The 20,562-nt window shown below is 36.5% G+C and overlaps 1 protein-coding gene and 1 long non-coding RNA gene across 9 annotated transcripts in view; one reads left to right on the top strand and one right to left on the bottom strand.

Moving 5' to 3' along the window:
* LOC107312724 (uncharacterized) overlaps window positions 1-20,562 on the bottom strand; it is a 397,430-nt gene that overhangs the window by 58,913 nt on the left and 317,955 nt on the right. For 7 of the 8 annotated variants that reach the window (XR_014945158.1, XM_085544596.1, XM_085544594.1 and 4 more), the window contains one exon: window positions 3,152-3,333. The exons of the other annotated variant lie outside the window; for it this stretch is intronic. The gene's annotated coding sequence lies outside the window, so the exon portion shown is untranslated. The remainder of the gene's footprint in view (window positions 1-3,151; window positions 3,334-20,562) is intronic. 8 annotated transcript variants of the gene reach the window in all.
* Window positions 5,666-18,933, top strand: LOC146760956 (uncharacterized). The gene is made up of 3 exons (XR_014945159.1): window positions 5,666-5,837; window positions 16,879-16,951; window positions 17,687-18,933. It is a non-coding gene; the product is annotated as an uncharacterized LOC146760956 (long non-coding RNA).

The raw sequence follows: 20,562 nt of genomic DNA, 5'->3' as shown, positions 1-20,562 counted from the left end.
AGCTGGAAAGAGTTGTGAAGGTGGGAAGGGGAACAAATCCCAGTAGATTAACCTGACGCATCCTGATCAAACAGGCTTTGCTATGGACTTTATTAGGGGGCTGCCTCTTCCCCTTGTGTGAATGACTATCTCCATTTGTTTCTTTTATTTCATATCATGCATGTATTAAAAGATGTTTTCTAAATGCACTGAATTTTTAAAATGAAAAGCCTAATGCTAACTGTAGTTGTGACCTGTTGCAAATGCTTGTAGGAAATTGTAAAAACCCTTATCTTCTTTTTGTTGATATTATCTACTAAATTCTACATGAAACAGAGTAAACAAATATATCTTTTTTTTGTTACTGTTTTATGAGAAATCCAACCAAAACAATCATTTTTTTCTATGCCCGTAAATTACTGTAAATATCTACAATGGGTTGGTTTACTACCTCAGAGTCTGGGATTAAACTCCCTGATTAAAAGAAAGAGACTTACCATCTCTTTCAAGCGCTCTACCATTTTCAGGTAACACTCACTTTTTTGCTTTATGATCTGGACGCAAATTTGACATATCTCTATGGCTCATACATGGAATCTATCAATGACAAGACCGTACCATTGTGAAATGGTAGGAACATGTGAGCACCAGAACATGGGCCTATGTAGAACAGAAAATGGACTGCATACAATATCTCTTGCTCCAGATATGATCTGTAAGCCACCAGATCGACCATTTAAATTGCAATAATAGACTTTAATGGAGGGCTCCTCTGTTATTACACTTCTAAAAAAATCAGCACTGTCCATCAAATGTGGTTTTAATTTAGAGGCTTCAAGCTAATAAAAACAGTTGTCTTTACAGATGTGATGACTGTGACTTAAGTGTTTTTGCATTATTATTGTTATTATTATTATTATAACTGTTATTATTATTACTTTTCTCCATTATGAGACTTAGGCTTAAACCCTTCATTTGCTTGTCAGAAAGAACCAAATTCCATTCCACTGCATATACTTTATGATATCCATGGTCTCTTTCATCAAAATTCCAGTGTCAGCTGGTACCTGTATCTTGCAGATCAGTAAACATTTCATTCATTCAGGATAACCTGGGATATTCACATTGGCCATTTACTGCTAATGAAAAAAACTGTTTAAACAATTCAAAAGTTGGTAATTTAAAAAAAATCTATACAAAACAAAGATACTATCAAGCCTAATTCCAGTCTTTGTTTCATGACTAATCTATTTATTACACAAAATCACTGATTCACTTGCAGATAATAACATACAGACATATAAGAAATAATTTGCCATTTGTATATGGATTTTTGTATTGGTCATAATATTAGCATTAAAAAAGAAAACCGAGATTTGACTAAAGCAGTCCTTTCCCTTCATTTAAGGAAAGTCAGGAATGAAGTATTTATGAGCCAACTGTATAGGTTTTGTACCTTATTGCATGTATTGCTAACTCAGAACACCTGGACCACATCACCATCAGCCTTTTAAGTTGCAACATCAAATGCACTGCTTCTCCATTTGCTGGGCAAACTCTAGCAGGGCATCAGATTATTGATGGTAAAAGCTCTAATTTTTACACAAGAATCCCGGTAGTGGTACTTTTTAACTGAGAAAACATTGCAAAACGTTTTATATGAGGAAGCTTGAAAACATTATCCCAGTGAGGGAGATATAAATGAAAATGAGATGCTGCTTCTGGCCCAGAAAGCAAGCAACTACCAGCACCATTAGATACTTGCTTTTTGTGTTCTTTTAAATTCTTTGAAACAAAAGGCTACTAGCATTACTTCTATTTCTTTTATTTCCTCAATGTTTAAAGTCAAACTCACAGTCACCATACATCTACATGGCAGTCAGTCTGTAACAGATAAACCTACCAGCATTAATGACTACACTCAGAAGTTACTGTCAGAAGAAATCCTGCTCATTCTGCACTCATAATTTAATTTAAAATACAACACATGAAAATTACACACAGCTCTCAAACATGTTGTTATTCTTCATTCCACTTTTTTTTTCCCCACTTTTTGTCACATTAATTACAGTAACTGTGGGCTGCCATTTGTAACTGCATGTCTTTTGCATCCAGTGAATTAGAAGTAGCTCAGCCCTGCTCATTGTCCCAAACAATGCTTTTATTAAAACCAAAGGCTAACAGGGTGTAAGAGATTATTATTTTGCATTACCAAACACAGAAGTCTGCAGTAAATGCAGGCTGATATTATTCATGTAAACAGGCATAGTGTCTTCAAAGCTTGGATAATTTGTAAGGAACTATGGCTCTGGTAGAACTTGCAAATGAAGACATTTTTACTGTCATGCCTATCCTGACTCATCGTCAATGGCCCAAGAAACCTGTGACAGGATAAAACTGCACAGGAACCTGCAGAACCTCAGCTGCTACTCAATGACCACTGCAACTAGAGCAGAGAAGTCCCAACTTTACTCAGAATTCTATGCATCACTTTCTCAGGGGCAGCAGCAACAGCAGTGCTGCTTATAATTTTCCCAGAAGCCAGGACTGGATGTTTTATTGTTCCCAAATGTTTAATATACAGCAGTAACAGAGTGAATATTTATGTTCTCCTGAAACAAAATACCTACTTGATACTACTGTTAAATTTCACAGAACTCATACTGTTGCCATATTTTTTATATTTGCTGCTTTTCACTGGCATGGCATGACTTTCACCAAATAAATATTATTTAACATATAAACAACATGCCCAAGATACAACATTAACAAATAAATATAGCTTATTCAAGTAATTTTAAAAAAAAGTCTTATAAAAGCCCAAACCCTAAGTAGTAACTTTTATCAATCAAAATACAGTATAGAAGTAGACCTGGTTGTATCTCTATGGTTCCCCAAGACTGGATAGTTTAAGTTTAAAACAAGAAGCTCATTTCATTAATGGGCAATTGGCTTGGGGACTAGGAACATACTGATAACACAAGAGCAGTTGGCATGACAGAGCCCTGCTCAAGATCTGATATCCCCACAAGGCCTCTCAGCCTTTAATGAGATTGAAATTCTTAGTTTTGGACTGGAAGGCCTTGAGAAACTACACTGGCAGTGATAATTGCAGTCTATCTATCAGTATGTTTAAAGCAGCAGTCCATAAATACAAATTGTGCAATTGTACCTTTATTGCTAGGCTGAAGAGATACTCCATCTTTCTACTCCATCGCAGATCTGTCTCTTTCGCACAGACCAAATGTGTGCTGCTGTGGACACTGAGCTACGTTGCAAGTGCAATCAGGCTGAAGGCAAACTGCTGTTTGCTATACAATTAATAGTGATGAAGGGAAATCCCATGAATCATTTCTGTTTTAAATCCAAAAGAGATTTATAATGTTAATACAGAGGTTTCCAAACCTTGGCTCAGCACTTACAGATAATAGAAAGGGAGCACCATCTAGCATGACCACATCTACAAAGGGATCTGAGTGGTTGCATCCCATTACTTGAAGTAATTAGGGACAAATCTGGAAACTGCTATTTTCATAGAAATAGAAGCTGCTGCAGATTTTCAGCTTCTACATATTTTTGGTTAGTTGCTAACCATATTAGTCTGCAGCTACTAATTTCCAAGAGTAGCCATCTGGTTTACAGAGTGACCGCAGCACATGGAAAACATAACCTTGGATTACAAGTACCAAGAGTCTTTGTTCACAATATAATTTCCTAAAGGAAAGAAAACACAACAAAATTTGGTGGTCATTGCTGCAAAATTATATTTTACAAGTTAAAGCCATGCCTGTTCACCTGGGAAGAATTTTAATACAGAAGCATTTTAAACATTAACACCTACATAATAGCCTACAGAATGTGCCTAATAAAGGCTGATTTACCGCTGTATTTGATTAAACTGTATCTCCATCTGCAGAAGGTAATGGATTCTTAAATTACTAGGGATAATTATAGCCCACAAACCTTGCGGAGCAGTCCCTGCGCAATGAATAAGGTGCAGTTCGACCCCACCCCACTGCCTGAGCACCTTAAGCTGTGGAACAAATGTTATCATGGTATCTCCAAGAAGGAATTGAAACCCTGTGAGTCAGCAAAATCCCACAAGTACCCTCTTCCAAAGCCGTTATCTGAAGCTTAGCAAGGAACTCACACTTGTGCTGACCCCCTCTATAAAGCAAACATCTCTTCTTACTACCACCCCTGAGTCCCCCTCCTCCCAAAACAAGACAAACAAAAAAAATATACATCACTGGAGACAGCACTCCAAATCTGCACCAAAACTCATATTGTAAAAGGTATCATGACAGGGGAAAAATGTTATTCAGTCAATATTTCAGTCTTCATACTACCCACACTCTGCTCAAGAGTTACTGATTCCCACAACTCACAAAAAACTTTAGAGATCTTCTCCATTAAAATGAGGAAAGTAAACCATGATTGTTGCTCTTTTCCCTCAATTTAGTAGAAGTTCCTCTGCTTACACACAGCTAGCAACATACAGCTCTGCTAAAAATTCAGACCCATAATAATCTCAAGGTTTCTCTATTAACGAGGCACAGAAACTGCTTTTTAAACAGAATCAGATTAGTATTCAGATTGTATTTTGATATCACATTTTCCAACTCTAGTTAAAACAAAGAAGGAAGGAAGAGATGTGAAGACTTTTGAATCTCACCCTGCATGCTGTAGTCAGTCTTCTAAAATGGACAAAGTGAGAAAAAAAGGGCTATGAAATGTTTTCTTCTATGATAATGGGAGAAAGTTGTCCAATTTCCAATTTTGTTGTTGACTTTGCTGATAAGAAATCTGCTGTTAATGAAACCTTTGATGATAATTAATTTAGTAGAAAAAAAATTGATTTATTGTCTTTTAATTTGATGCCAAAATTTACTCTTTTTGCTGGTATTTTATATTAAATTTTAAAAAGTCTGTTTCCCTTGGAAAGCCCCCAGGCAATAGTTCTAAAGTCTACAGAAAGTAAAGAGAGGAAAAGAAAAAGATTTGGCAGGACACTAATATAAAAAGCAAATTCAGAGGTTTATGCCAAAAGATCTTGATAATAAATATCTATCAAATGTTTATTATTTTTAGAAATGCAGTGTTAACACATTATGGGAAAGCTTTGTGTGGAATGTAGCAGCACTTACACGAAACTCCATAGCTGTGAGAGCTATAGCTCAGACTGGTGCATTTGGTTCACTGGCACTTCTGAAACACACCCCAGTATTACCCCTGCTCTGAAGAAGCGTAGGGACTGGTGTCCATCCCACCTAGCTCTGGCAGAACCCTCACTTCACCAGCACTAAACCAGCCAGCCAGATGCATTTCATGTTATTCATCTGCAGAAAATGACCTATCCAAATTTGGTGCACACCTCCAAACAAACAAAACGTATTCCATTTTGTGGGGAAATGTACATAGAATGTGTTTATTCCAAGTAATTTGGTCAGTAACTTTTGCTACTATCAGGATATTTTAGAAACAAAATAAATCCCCAAAAGATCTTGTAAGCAAAGATACAGAGAATGTAACAAGTTGGTGTGTTGGAAAAACGTTAGTTCACGACTCAGTAGTTCATGTGAAGCATGTAGAAAAACTGGACTTCCATTTTTAACTACTTTTTGATATAGTTTATATATCTTAATTCCATAATAGCTTTTTTTTTTTTTTTTTAAAGCAACAACAAAATCCCACAACAGAAAACAAACAACAGCATAAAAAAATCACACCAGAAAAAGTAGGTTAATAGGAAAGAAAAAATAACCACACCTTTGAGCTTATTTGTTTTTGTTTTCTCTAGGCCAAGTATTCCGGTACCATGACTGAGGAAACCTACATCCAGAACACAAATTATGCAGGTAGCAAAAACCAGATTCTAGCAGTTTTTAGGCACACAACTCCTATGTCCCCTAGCACTGACTAACTGACCGGTGTCTGAAGGCTGGTGATGAGCTCAGAGCCTGAGGAGCAGATGTAACAGTGGCGCACAGCGTAGTGCCATGCCCATTGCACAAAGGACACCTGCAATTGCTTGAGAACCCTTCAAAACTACATTTATTTCCCAAAATTATCTCATTAACTTGGAAAAATGATGCTATTACCTAATAGTTTTCATATAGTACATTTTAATTAATTATTTTTAAAAACCCTGGAAGTTACTGTAATAACTGACACATAATACATTTTTCCCCCTAACATTAAGGCATCTTAAAGGAGAAACATACTCCTCGTAAGTCACGTATGCCCTATTACAAACTTTCAATTTCGCTCTAACAGATGGGAAGGCTGAATTACAATAGAATAATTTATATGTGAGAGAAACTGCAATTTCTTGTTCAGTCCATGTTCTATTTGCCTTAGTCATTGATGCTAGATCACTTGACAAGTACCCTCTAGCCTGTACGACTTCCGTACGTAATGCTGTAGAACTGATACTGCTCCTTGCACTAAGCCATGCTCACAGAGAGAGAATACAAAGGGTAGAAAATGTAGCACATTTTCTATTAAATGAATGACCAGTGAAATAAGTTGACCATGAAGCACAGCTTGACGTACATTTCACTCTGTCATGAATTATCTATTCAGTGTCCTTGGTTTGTGCTTGTGGACTGACCTTGTGCCACTTGGTGAAGCCCGATGACTCCCTTCTCTCCTTGTACTTTCTCAGAAAGAGGATGAGCAGCTCCCAGTACAACATCACAAAATGTCACTGTGCCATTTTTTCTTATGGACAAAAGCAGTCACATTTTGCAAAGAAATTAAGAACTGGAACATGGAATGATCTGGTATCTGAGACTTCCTGCATTATTCACAACACTTGCAAGTTGACATCAGATCAGCTTTAGATAATGGTAAAGCATCTGCAATTAACATCCTTTTCTGCAACTAAGCATCTTGATGATATTTAAACAGTTTTCCCCACCAAGCAGAAATTATTCATTTAAAATATGCATCATTTGAATATATCAGTTTTCTGTCTTTTTTTTTTTTGGTGACAAGTATTCAACATGCCTACCCTCTCTGAAAACTCAAAGGCAATTCTAACTTTGTATAAATCTGTCTTAAAACTTAAAACTGCTGCTGACTGTATAATGAACAAGAACTGATTAATGTCTAATGACACGTAACACAACACGCTACAGAAATGAGCCATGCCACTACAGCACCCCTGGGGAGCTGCATGTGCAAGGCACTGCCATGTCAATGCTGGCTCCATGTACCTCTCCCAAGTACCAAATTAATGTATTTAAAAATAGTAAGAGTTTTCAAGAGCAGACAGCAGAAGAAGACAAAGCAAATAAGAGTTAAGTCATTATTAACTGTGTATGTATTGAACCGATAAGTTTACTTCTGGAACAAAATGTAATTACCAGCATGAGTTCAATCCAGGAAACAAGGAGACATACAGATGCCCTTTGCTAATGCCAACACAGATTATAGAAAACTACCAGGAAAATTACCATGTAACTGAAAAAAGGCCCAAGGACATGATGGTTTTCCAACTGATGTAAAAACACAGTGGTTGATCAACTCAAGCTCTAGTCTAGCTTAAAAAAAAAAAAAGAAAAGCACAGGCACACAAACCTTTTTAAAAGTAGAAAAAATACATGGAGTACTTTAATATTAATATAGATAAATTGTATTTATCAAAAACATAAAGGAAAAAGAATTGTAATTATGTGTGATCTGATTAAATCACTTAAGGAGAAAAAAAAACCACAACAAAAACAAAAACCTTTTAAGTTCTAAAATAGCATTTGCATGGTTTCATTGTTAGACCAGAAATGGATGCAAGCACCTTCCTACCCTGATGGATTCCATTCTTTGCTTTTTAGTGCAGCTCTTGCGTGTGACCATAGTGTTGGTAGTTTTTGGAGCTTTCTGCCCATGTGGAGCTGCTCAATCACATCTGCCAGCATGTGGTAGCTCTGCTGTTAAGTCTTGGGAGGCCACTTCGCTGCTTGGGTCTAAGAGCGAAAAACACCACTTCTAGTGTAATGGTCTACCTGTGAATAATTCAGTCTGAAATCTAAGCTAACAGACTTGTTGGAAAGTAGTAAATCACTGTCAAACAATGAAAGACACATTGATGGTTATAACTCTTTTCTCTGTTGACACATCAATCTGTCTGTCTTCTGACTCAGAAAAGAATCCATTACATTAATATGTTTCCACAGGCAAATTGAGAAATTCTGATTTTAATCTAATCAATCAGGAAGGTTATTTTTGTAAATATCAATTTTATCTTGTTTAAATTTTCTTCTTATAAGAAATTAAATTTTAGTTTAAGAAACGACACATTTAGAGCTAAAAAGAACTAAATATTAGAGCAGCTAAATTAGATTTTTTAAAAGCAATATTACTTCTGGAGAAGGTAATTTTGTATAAAATAAAAGTGAAGCTGCTAAAAACGTTATCTTCCTCAAAGCTATGAGCATTCTCATTTGCAGGAATAAAGATGTTCCTGATACTTCTGAAAATTTGAAGACTTTCTCTATTCGTTCATCAAACGGAATTAGTTGATAGATATTTTTTCAATCAGATATGTACTAATGCTCCAACAAATAAATGACAGTTCTGAAAGGCATAATTTTATTTAATCAAGGGAGCAGCTTCAGTAGATCCTTCAGTAGATCCAGATGGAAATGAAGGTCAGGGCAAGCTGACAAACAGGTTGCTTGAACTCAACTCTTAACACCAAACATGGTGCGTATCACACACTCTTTTTTCCAAGCTTACATCTACATGTTTGTAGTGATTTGGTTCCTGTAGCCCTGAGAACAAGTGATGAATCTGACTTAAATCTGCAATAAGGCAGTTCTACCAGGTGTTTGAGCAAGCAAGACCAGAGCATGTCACCCTGCTGCTTGGAGGCAAGTAACCTTGCTCCTTGCAACCCCCAAGAACCATCATAAAGAGCTGAGAGCTATTTTATATTCTTGAAGTCAAGCTTTGCTATGCAAGACCTGTGAACAATATCTTTAGCTTCACTTTTTTAAAAATCATGAGTGATTTAAGAACATATAATTGCACAAAACCAACCAAGTCTTAAATGTTTCACAGAACTCAAGCATTTGCACCTTCTTCAGAGCAGCATGCTTCATTTCACCTTTAAAGTAGAAGTTTTCACTGGTATGGACAAAATCAAACCTAAAACCACCTGAAATTAGGTTCTTATTTCTCTGCAATTTTATTCATGATCTTCAGGCTTTCCAGCTAATAATGCTTTCTGAAGATCATTTTAGTGCCCAGTGAAATGTAATTCCCTTCCTTTCTGGTTGAGAAATACAAAAATACTCTTTAATTCAGTCCACATGCCTAGAACTCAAAAATAAGAGTCATATAATTGTTGTGAATATTTTTGCGGTCACAAGGAGCAGCAGGGACAATCACAAATGAACAAGAACATCCTGGTCTGAAAAAAAAAAAAAGTAAATATATATATTTTTTTCTACTGATTGGATTGCACAGGTACACTTTTGCCATGACTAAGTATGCACTTTAAGTGTGCCAAGGGAAGACAGCTTTAAATTAGAGAATGCCAGACATGCAGAAATGAAAATGTCATATAGATATTATTCTCCAGGAAGTTTTTTGTTTTGTTTTGTTTTCCCTCTGAAACATAAGAAAAAGTTATCTAAAAAAAAAAAAAAAAGGAATAACAACAACAAAAAAACCCAACATGATGTTTCTCTATATGCCAATATTTGCTGGCACCTCTGTTAGAATTTTTATACACACATGGAAAGCCACAGTGAAAATATATGACAATATATGGCAATTCTGCATGGAAAAAACATGAATAATTGACTTGTACATAATTTATTATTAGACTTGCCTAGATATGAAATTGCTCATGATAGTCATACATGGCTACTGGCAGATGAAATACCACCAGCTCTGAGGATCAAGCACAGCATGGAGGTTATACTTATTTGTAGCACGTGGTCTAGTTTTAACATATTTACCTTAGCATATACTTTTATCTTTGTGTAAATGATTTTGCATTTTACCCTTCTGTTCACTTTTTTGGGGTGTGTTTTGTGTCAGGTATTTTTACATTATTGCTCCATACAGAATGCCTGCCCTGGATCTTTAGCTGCCATTGCTTCCATAGTAGGCAACTGAGACAGAGAATGCGTGTTTCTTCCTCCTCTAACCTAGAGATGACCTGCCACTGGAATGCAGTTTCCTCTTTCATCATCATTACTCCATAAAAACAGTAACAGCACTATGTCACGCAACATTTAAAACAAAACAAAACAAGCACCAACAGACCAGTAATTACATTACTACCTAGATAGAAAACAAGCACAATTTCCCTTTATGGCTCGGAGGACACAAACGTAACTAACAACAAGAAAGAAGTTCACAGCACACTTTCCCTGCACTGCTGTCCTCCAATCCTCAGCCAGCACCAGCCTGTGCCCGGAATGAGGACTCAAGCAACAGGTTGGAGCACACCAGTTCTCTAGAGTTCTGCTTGGGCTCTCTTTGGATAAGAAACTGAAACAGAGTAGAAAGCCTAAGGAACTCCTAAACTTCAGTTTTTTGTCAAAAAGCTTAAACAAAAACAAAACAAAAGAAGTCTTGCAATTCTTTAATGCTTCAATTTTTCAGTCAAAATTCTTATATTCTGATTTGTGTCAGTACAGCTCCTGTGCGACAGGCACAGAGCAGACTCTGTTTGCTGGCAAAGAACTGAAGCAGTAAGCGTGTTCTGCTTCTAACTGAACTCCAGAAACCATAAACAGCGAGGGACGCTTAAGGAAACACCAAAACAGTATTAATCAGCACGACAGGCAACAAGCCTAGCACATCAGCAGCTGTTTCCTTGGGACGTGCGGAGGAGTTAACCCTAAGAGGCTTTGTGTCTCCTGGGGAAGCCATCCTGCAGGCCTGCAGGGCTGGCCAGGGAGATGCCAAAGGAAACAGAAGGACTCCTCCTCAAAGGAAACAACAGAAACTGACCCAGAGTAATGCAGTGAGCTCACCTGTCACGTCGCTCCAGGAATTTATAGCCACGCTAGCTAAACTAAAATATTTAATCGGGGTTGAGAGAGCGGACATACAAGGCTCTGTGCACTTCATTAATTGGAACTGCTGTGAAGTTAAGACAAAAGAAGTTATTACTTTTGCAGAATTTCCTAACAATTATTTAGGAATTTCCAACTCCCTGCGGGCTTAAAGAGAAGTGTGAAATAATCAAATTAGTTTTCAGATATGCTAAGCCTTTTAGCTCACATTAAATCAATGGCTAAAAAGATGCACGACATCTCTTAAACACAGATTACTCATTCAGGATTCAAATAAGACTTTTAAATATGTGGGAGTAAGCATTCTTAAAATTCAAAATGTATCAGTAGCCAGTATTTCCACAGATTCCAAATTCTTTTGATGGGGGTTTTTGTTGGATATGTGATAGTTAAATATGAATATTACCAGAAAGGATAAGAAATATTGTACACGCAATTTTTAGAGGATTTTTCAAATAATGAACACTATCATATAAACGAGAAAGAAATACCTTATTTCCTCAGTTCCTAGGAATTTTTCAATCGAGAGAGAAAAATGGACTACATATGTACATTCTTCACATGCTTTAATTAAGTAACTCTTATGTATCCATTTAAACTAAGACTTGCTTCAGAAGACTTGTGTGTCTTCTGAAAACACAAATTTTAGTGTTTCGGTTCTGCAGATATGATTTAGCATTCAAAAAAGCACCTTTACAAACCAACTCATTCTGCTGCATTTTTTAACTTTTGTAAACAGATTGCAGAGAAGGAGCCAATGCAGATCTGGACATCTTGTATGTCATCAGGCACAGCTTTTGAGTTTTTTATTGCATAAGGGATGGATTTCTGACAACACATTTTAAAAATTGCTTCTTATCCAAAAAACGACAGGCAAGAAAATTACTCATGAAGAATAATATTTGTTCAAGAATTGTAGTCCCCCCACGTTCTTTGCAACGACTAAGTTGGCTATGCACATGGAACACCAGACGGATCATGGGGACAAAACCTACCCAGAACTGTACCCACAGTGTGTTTCCACAGCAGTTTGTGGCTTCCACTTCAACCCCAGTGCTTGTGAAGGACTGGAGGCATCCAAGCTTCCCAGAGCTGGGGGACTGTATCCACCAGATTTGTTTGTGTAAGAGTAACACCAGGCCTTGTGAACATAGCTCAGGCAGTTGGAACTAGATGATTTTAAGATCCCTCCCAACCTAAGCCATTCTACGATTCTATGACTGCAATCTCTAGACAACACAACCTTACAAAAACCTACCAAATTTTTTATATATATTTTTTATAGTCATAACAACTGTATGGATTATGATAGCTATCATTTTTTTTTAATTTATGAAAAAATATTCTTTCAACATTTTAAAGAAAAAATAACCATGCATGAGGGTTTATATATGTGAACACTGTGAACACTAGCTAATGAGCTGGAAGTGTGGGAAGAATTTGGTCAATGTTCATTATGGCAAAAAATGAACAGAGAAGCACATCCTGGTTTTCTTTTATGACACGAAATACATTAAATTTACAAGTGACCTGAAAGAATGAGTGAGAAAGTAACATTTTTATCACAGAACTATTTTTTGCTGGAGACTCTACAAGGATCTACAGTTTCAGTGAAGATGTCAGTCTGTAGTAAAAGTGCACACACTGTAGCTCCCTTTCTTTAAATACTGCTTGTACTAATTACAACTCCTCAGCCACTACCTTTCATTTATAAACCTTGCTGCCCCTCTCTAGCATGTACATATGATGTAACACAATTCCTGAAGAGTGTTCTGACTTTATCTTATCCAGTTGCTTTTATATTGCCTTTAATCCACCTAACTATTTATGTCCAATGGCCAGAGACCTAGTACCAGGCAAACCAGTGGAGCTCTCTGTTCTGATCTTTTGCAAATTTCCTGCTTTTTTCTCCCTGTATCTCCCCTTCATATTATCTTGTGCTGCTCCAGCATATTTGTTGTTCCATTTTAACCAGAGATGCAGAGAGAAAAATATATCCCCTAGTTAAAAAATCATCATAATCTTTCAAATAGAGTTAACCAGCAATAATCTAAATAGAACCTGAGCCATACAGTGAAAACATGACTGTTTCAATTCATGCATTGTATCTGTTATATCTATGCCAAACAGAAGAATGAGCTGAACACAAAATGAACTTCTTGTTTTCCAGCAAATGCTACTTAGCTATAGTTTGTATTAGCTGAGAATATTAGGCCTATGAAATCTCAATTTTCTGAGTCCAAAGGGAAAAGTGGAAAACAGTACACAACAAAATAATAAAACCAGCTTGGTTTTACTTAAAACAAAAGTAACATTGTGTCAACGTCTTCTTCCAGTGATTGATGGAGTAATATGAAAATACACCAAAATACCAGATCTGCTGTCATTTAGACAAACATTGAATTCAAGTAAAGAAACAATTGTACAGATAAAAAACACACTGACAAAGTAAGAACACAATGCAGTACAAGAAAGTATGAAGGTACTGAGATAGCAGTGGCATTCTGCTGGCTGCCCAACTAATCAGGAGTAATATGCTGACAGGCTCTGGTCACATAGTGGAAAAATGCAGAAATCAACACTGAACCCCAGAGGGCATTTTAGACCCTCTTTTTATGATTGTCTTGTTGATAAAGATGTATGAGCTCCTATGAACTAGGGATACATCCCAGGACACAGCTTTTGCACAGAGAACATGAACCAAGGCAAGCAGAATGCTGGGAGGGCACTGAGGAACAGCAGGGGCAGGTATCGCATCCGTATTGCACCATGTTGGTGCCCACTTGATGTTGGCAAGGATGGGTATCATGTTCAGATCATCACACCTCAGGATGCCTGTCTTACGTGCTGCAGAAACATCCAAGGTCTCAATTGGAGTCTTTCAGTAAAACGAGCTTTTAATAAAGTAGTTCTTATGAACAGCTTGGAAAGCAACATGCACATGATCATGAAGAAACAAAGGGGAAACTGTTTTCAGTATTTTTAAAGACACTAAAAATAACTCCTGAAATTAACAATACGGATATCATCTATTATTAAAACTCTCACAGAATTTTCAACTTCATTCACAATAGTCTGTCTTCTAATTTTTGTAGCTCATTTACTAAAACATGTAATTTTGGTTCAAAACCCCAGAAGCTCTGTAAATGGATGTATGACTTCTTAAATGCTGCTATTAGAAACACCTGCATTAGTCACCACCTGGTCGAGCATGAGCAAACCTAGACAATGGTCATGGCTAAAGATGGCATGGCTGATTTGGTAATTGTGGAGACTTGTATGTTCTTGGAAACCATTCATACAATTTAATATAGCTTTCCATAATTTTGTATGCTGTCACATTCCTATTTTACCTCTGCCAGGTCAAGAGAGTGATTCAGCTTCTTCCTGATTAACATCACAGTCAGAGTTTGCTTAAACTCTAAAATGAGTATGGAATGCTGCCAGACTATGGATCTTCCCGTCACACTGCAAGGTTCTTCAACAGTTTTGGTACTTCAGAGAAGAACATTTAACCTTAGAGGAATTAGGTCTGTGAAGAACACAGCAGAATTATAAACTCAGAGAAGTCTCTGGAAGCGAAAGGGAACAGCCCACTAACTCTATTTGACTTGACTGATAGCAGGAGTTAGAAAAGAGTTATGAAGCAAAGCAGGCAAATTGGGAAGGAGATTCTGTTTGGAACAAAGGCAGAGAAGACACCATCTGTGAGAGGATGACAGTGAAAAGGATCTTGTGCTGAGGACCCAGGTTGTCAGACTCCCAAGTTAGCGTAAAGGTCACCTCTGAAAGATAGCATTTCAAAGGGCAAATATTATAAGGTCGCCCTCTCTGCTCCTGCAGCTGAATTAAGCCTCCAAGAGCTTGACTTTGAAGGATAGCACTCCAGAGTTTTGCCTGAACTGGCCTCTTCTCTTGCATCATTTTTCTATGTTAGGAGACAACGCTTTATATATTTGCTTCAAGATCAGTAATGCAAAGAGCAAGATTACATACAAGGATAAAGAACATAGCATTTGTCACGATGACTATCTACTACAGAACACTTGACCAAGAAAATGAGGTGGATGAGGCTTTTTTCCTGAGATATAGGTAGAATCACCAATAATAGGAGCCTGCCAACACAGATCTAAAGAGCTAAAGTATTTAGATGTGTTGTAAAAGCAAAAATAAAGCACAAATTGGCCTGTAAAATCTAAGAAAGCCATAAGGACAGTTTTTGCAACTAAATGAGATAGTTACAAGAAAGGCTCATTCTGTTTGCAAGAGACTTGCTGAGAATAGGAGGACATAACACAGGCTGGATGGGATGAGGAGGTTCAGACCCTCAAAAGAGGAAGAAAGAAAAACAGCAAAATTAAAACTGGATTTTAAGCATGCAGATCATATGATGAATTCTCTAGATCTGAAATGACGTCACACAGAACAGAGAGTCACAGAAAGTAGAAATGATGTAAGATGGGGAAAGGAAGACTGACACATGAAATTAAACTTGGAAGGGCATGTTTGAAATGAGATACAAGTAGCAAGAAACATTAAAGTTAATAAAGAAAAAAAGAAAAGAATTTGTGCTGTAACCACATTAAACAGTGTCCTGTGGCATTATCAACACATGACAATGTGAAAGCTAAGTTTTTCAACACGTGCACATTCACACAAATACCAGTCATGCAGGTGATGAACAGAAATATCAGTGAGAGGTAAAAGCTGGGAAAAGAGAAGTAACAGTTCAGAAAGTACTCAGTGAACTAGAGATAATCAAAGAAATGGGACCTGATAATCTGCCAGCTAGTTAAATGTTCAGAGAAATCTCAGGACAGTTAATGGTATCTTAGAGGACTGAAAAAGGACAAAATGTTGGAAAGCTGATAATCAATATGTATTTATTGTCTGAAAGCTAGCAGCAAACAGAAACAGGAGCTGGGAATTGTAGTCAGATTTGCTCTGTTACACAATTAAAGACATTATTTGTAAATACTGGTAATAAGGAAATCAGAGTCAACCACAGTTACTTTTATCAAAAACAAAGTGAAGCAAGTTCAACTGATTTCATTTTATATAGTGTGTTTTTTTTCTGTATATTTATTGTATATAACATAAAAATGAATGAACTGATAAAATTATTTGAAAGCTCTGACTTAAGAGACACAAAATTTCTAAACAAGGAAAGGTCTTCAAAAATTAAACACTATCCTAGGAAAATGGAAGTGCTTTAGCTGAACAGTGGGGACACAGGATGACATACAATGGTGGAAGAACCTTGGGACAACCCTGTCCATTGGGGAAGACACAGCACTGTGCACTGATGCTTCACGGTCTTGAAAACAGTTTTATGACTTTTAATTTAGGACTGAGGACAATACGATTCTGGAAGTTCTTTAGCATAAACTTCAGTGCATTTCTACATTGAAATGCAATAGAAGGATATTTAAGACATCTAACTGTCAGAAATTTGTCCTCTTCCTCCAAAATACTTAAGTCTCCTTTTGATACTGACCTGATTCCAAAATATTTCTAATTTAATTTTTAATAATCCTGTAAATGAAAGCCAGGGACAGATCCTGGCCCAGCATAGGGTTTTCTGGTAAGCAAATCCGTATTAAGTGGGTGGAAGATTTTGTAAAGAGATCATACAGATTTCCTCATCCTTCATCCCCTCCCAAGGGGTCACAACCCTCCCCTGCTCCAAATGCCCTCTAATATCTCCCAATTATTGCCGATATCTTTTCACACCTTGATCAGAAATTCAATATGGCACATTTTTAAAATAGTTTTCTTTGGAAAAAAGAATACTTTTCTGAAACAGTTCCTGCCTTGCACTAACCACCTGGCTTCGTATTTGTCATCCTTCTACACTAACTAGGAGTATGCTTAGTCTGCAAGGGCAGTGTGGGAAGATGGTTGATTCCCTTCTGAAATACCTAGCACTCAGCAAGGTAAGCTGGAAGAAATTGAATTCAGGCGAGTGTCATTTGGCTTTCAGACAATGTGCTTTACATTATATACTAACTCTAAATTGAAAATCAGTGTTATATGCAACACCTCTATTCCAGGAAAGATAAAATGTAGACAAGATATCTTCTTCTCATATTTTCTCACGAGTTTAGTCACTGATCCCCAAATATTTGTGCCCGCATCTTACGATATAAACGACTTTGTTATTAACCCTCAGATTTTCTGACCTTGCCACTTTTGTTAAGTAACAGCACAAGCCAGTAGAAATTTCTTTCAAATGAAGTATTTAATCTATAAACCTGCTATACTGCATTATATTTTTATGTTATTGTTATGAAATGATGTTATTTTCTAGGTATAATTCCACAATAAAAAGAAAACAAAGATTGATGCTGAAAGAGAATGAAATTTCAGAACATGCTATAAAATTAATCTAATTCTGGAAAATGATTTTTAAAAAGTGCAATTACTCTACTTACAGGTAGAAAAGGAGAAACAACTGCATATATAAAATAAGAATAAGAGCTTTATCTTTATAATAGGAAGCTTATGAATATCCAAATGACTATGAGATCTCACAAACAAAAGGGTTACTCTTAGTTGCACATCAGATTTGACTATAACACTGTTTATGCAATAAAACCTCCTTTTTTTATTATTATTTTTCCTCTTTACATAAGGTTACCTTTGCATGATGAATATTCTGGCTTTTTCAGAAGCTGCCTATAAATCACACTGCAGATAACCTCAACTCCTCTTTGTTGCGAAGCTGATGCTCAATCACAGGATCCTTTTTGGTGCCACTTTGAAGGTACCAATTGGAAGCACAGATACAAACACAACAGAAGGAGATTTAAAAATTCACCCAGTAAGCACACATGTAGTGTTTAGAAGTATTAACAGAGGATGCAAAAAGTACTTTGGTATGAGGAGTGTTCAAAGCACAGAATATTACAGAAGGAGTAACTATACATAACTATTTCTTATAGGTTACCCTCAAACATTTCTAGGGAGCCCAAGGGATACAAACCAACAATTGTTGAACAGTGGAATAGAATGTAATAAATACAGTCCACAAGAAATCTTCTAACATTTACTCTTCTAGAAATACTTTCAATTTGGGACATTTTCCTTGTTGGAAGAATTCCTTCAGGAAAGTTTTAAAGAAACATTTGTCTCAGCTTACTAGTTAAGACAAAAAAACCATCTGTGATTTTACATCGTTATCATCACAGGATGAAGAAAATGCCTCCGTGTGACAGAATATTCACAATCAAGAAATCAGACTAATCATTTATTTTGAAAAGATCTGAAAGCAAAGTGGCATGCCTCTACAAAGTCGACATCCAAGCCACATCCCTTTTCTGCTGGAGTGCCCTTCCACAACATACTATAAGGAGAGAAAGATTAAGACAAAACCCAAGTAGTGCATCGCTTTTCAAATGCACCCTGCTGCCTGTGCACAGCGTGAGAGAAAAAAAAAAAAATCTGTAGAAATTCATAAGGGTGGATACCAATACATGAAATATACACAAATTGGTGAAGAAGTTAAAAATAAGCAAAAAAGGCTGTTGTTACAGAAAAGGAATTTACTTGCTAGGGAAGATCACAGTTCATCCACCAAAGTCAAAGTCTATATCCTTTTGAAATTTCATATGCAAAAATATAAGGACCACATGAAGCCAATGCAAAATGGAAATAGCCTGTGGAAAGAGCTACTTCCTGAACTATAGTAATTAAGAGCCTTGACATAGCTATGAAAGAAGGGGATGGATAATCTTTATTATACTGTAAGCAAAGCAAATGGCAGATTGATATCCCTTGGCACAGGAATATGCTACTAAATATTTGAAGACAAGCTGTGACTTCAAATATCACATCCAACTGCAACTTTAATTTTCTTTTTTTTTTCTTTTCTTTTCTTTTTTTTTTTTCTTTTTTTTTTCCCCCTCAGAAAAAGCAACTCATGCTGAGGAAGATATGGCTTATTTGAAACTTATTTACTGTCATAACAGATGGTGAAGACTAGAGAGAATATAAATGAAAAATATGGGGGCCCAATAAATGTCAAGGCTTCCAACTTGGTTTGTAAAATTAAGAGAGAGAAAAAAAAAGCTATATCTGTGCAAGATATAAAAACTTATCAGAATAGATCATTTTTTAACATCTTGGAAATAACCATTTTTCTGCCCACACAATGTGAGATTAAAAATTGCGCCAGTATTGCAGACATGGCCATCCTGACAAAGTTGTGGAGCATTATCTATACAGACTTCTAATTATTCCTTTCTAGGCACTTATCCCCAAACCTCAGTGGGTCATGAACATCTTATCAGTCACACCTATGGTAGTCAAGATTTTGTGGGAACTCACATGGCAGACTGAGCAGACGTGCTGGCACTGTTGGTTACCTGAAGCCAACAGAGCCAGAGATACAGCCTGAGGGCCTTGCCCTGATAAGAAATGTTCAATCCTAGGGTTCTCACTCCTAAATTAACCAGAATTTTTAAATAGCAAAATCTCCTGCAAAACAGAATTGCATTTTATGCACAGCCCATGCCAACATTCATCTCAGCCTCCCCTGACTTCAAAGACCCTCAGGACTCTCCAAAATGTACCAGGCATCCTATAAAATGAGGCGCTGGATCCTCTTCACAGAAATGGGTGCTCCCATAACACATCTGTCCTTATTTTATGAGGAATGGAGGTGAATAGAGCCACTGAAGAATTAACCCTGTCCATTCACCTTTGAAGGGAAATTGCACTTGCACTGCCACCATTACCTTGACAATACTTTTGATACAAAAGGGAAATAGTAAGGCAGAACTAAGACAAAGTGAAAATTATATTCAACAAAAATCTGAAATAAATCACAAAGTTACATAACAAAGCTAAGGCTGAATAAGTGTATCTTATTAAAAAGTGGAGCATTTATGGTTACGCTGTGCAATGCGTTAGCACTGCAGTTCATATAGGAGTATAAAGCCAGCAGCAAAACGAATATACCTTATTCTATACGTAGCTTTTCTGTTGCTGTTTTATAACACTTCCATGACTGGGATAGACGCCACTTCAGTGCGGTATCTCATTCACTGGAACAGTTCACAACTAATTTTACTTTAAATCTAGTAATGAATGTCAGAACATAGTAAGAAATGGAGTGTTAGATGCCCCATTTAAAAAAAAAAAAAAAGAAAAAAGAAAAAAGAAAAAAGAAAAACAAAAAACGAAAAATAAAAATAAAAAAAGGAGAAAAGAAAACAGCATAAGTACACTTTGTTTTTATGTATTTTTCTTAATGAAAAACAAGGAAACAGACGCAAAGTATTTGAGTTTTTCATGCTGCTACCTTTTATGTTTTCTGTGCATTGTATTTGAACGCTATCCTCTTGATTATATTCTCTGAAACACTTGTTTGAAGTAAGATACTTTATTTTAATAAGTGGAACAAAGCTTTGAATAGCTTGGTTCAAAAAACAGTTTTAAATGAAAGGAGCTGTTGCTAAGCACAGGGATCTTTGCCAAATACTTTTTAAATGGTTTATTGTGCCCTAGCAATCCTGAGATTAAAAACATCTCTTGAATTACAATG

Source organism: Coturnix japonica, chromosome 4 (assembly GCF_054131305.1).
Source record: "Coturnix japonica strain WE chromosome 4, WE-NBRP24, whole genome shotgun sequence".
Taxonomy (NCBI): Eukaryota; Metazoa; Chordata; class Aves; order Galliformes; family Phasianidae; genus Coturnix; species Coturnix japonica.
This window is presented reverse-complemented; position numbering and strand designations above follow the sequence as displayed.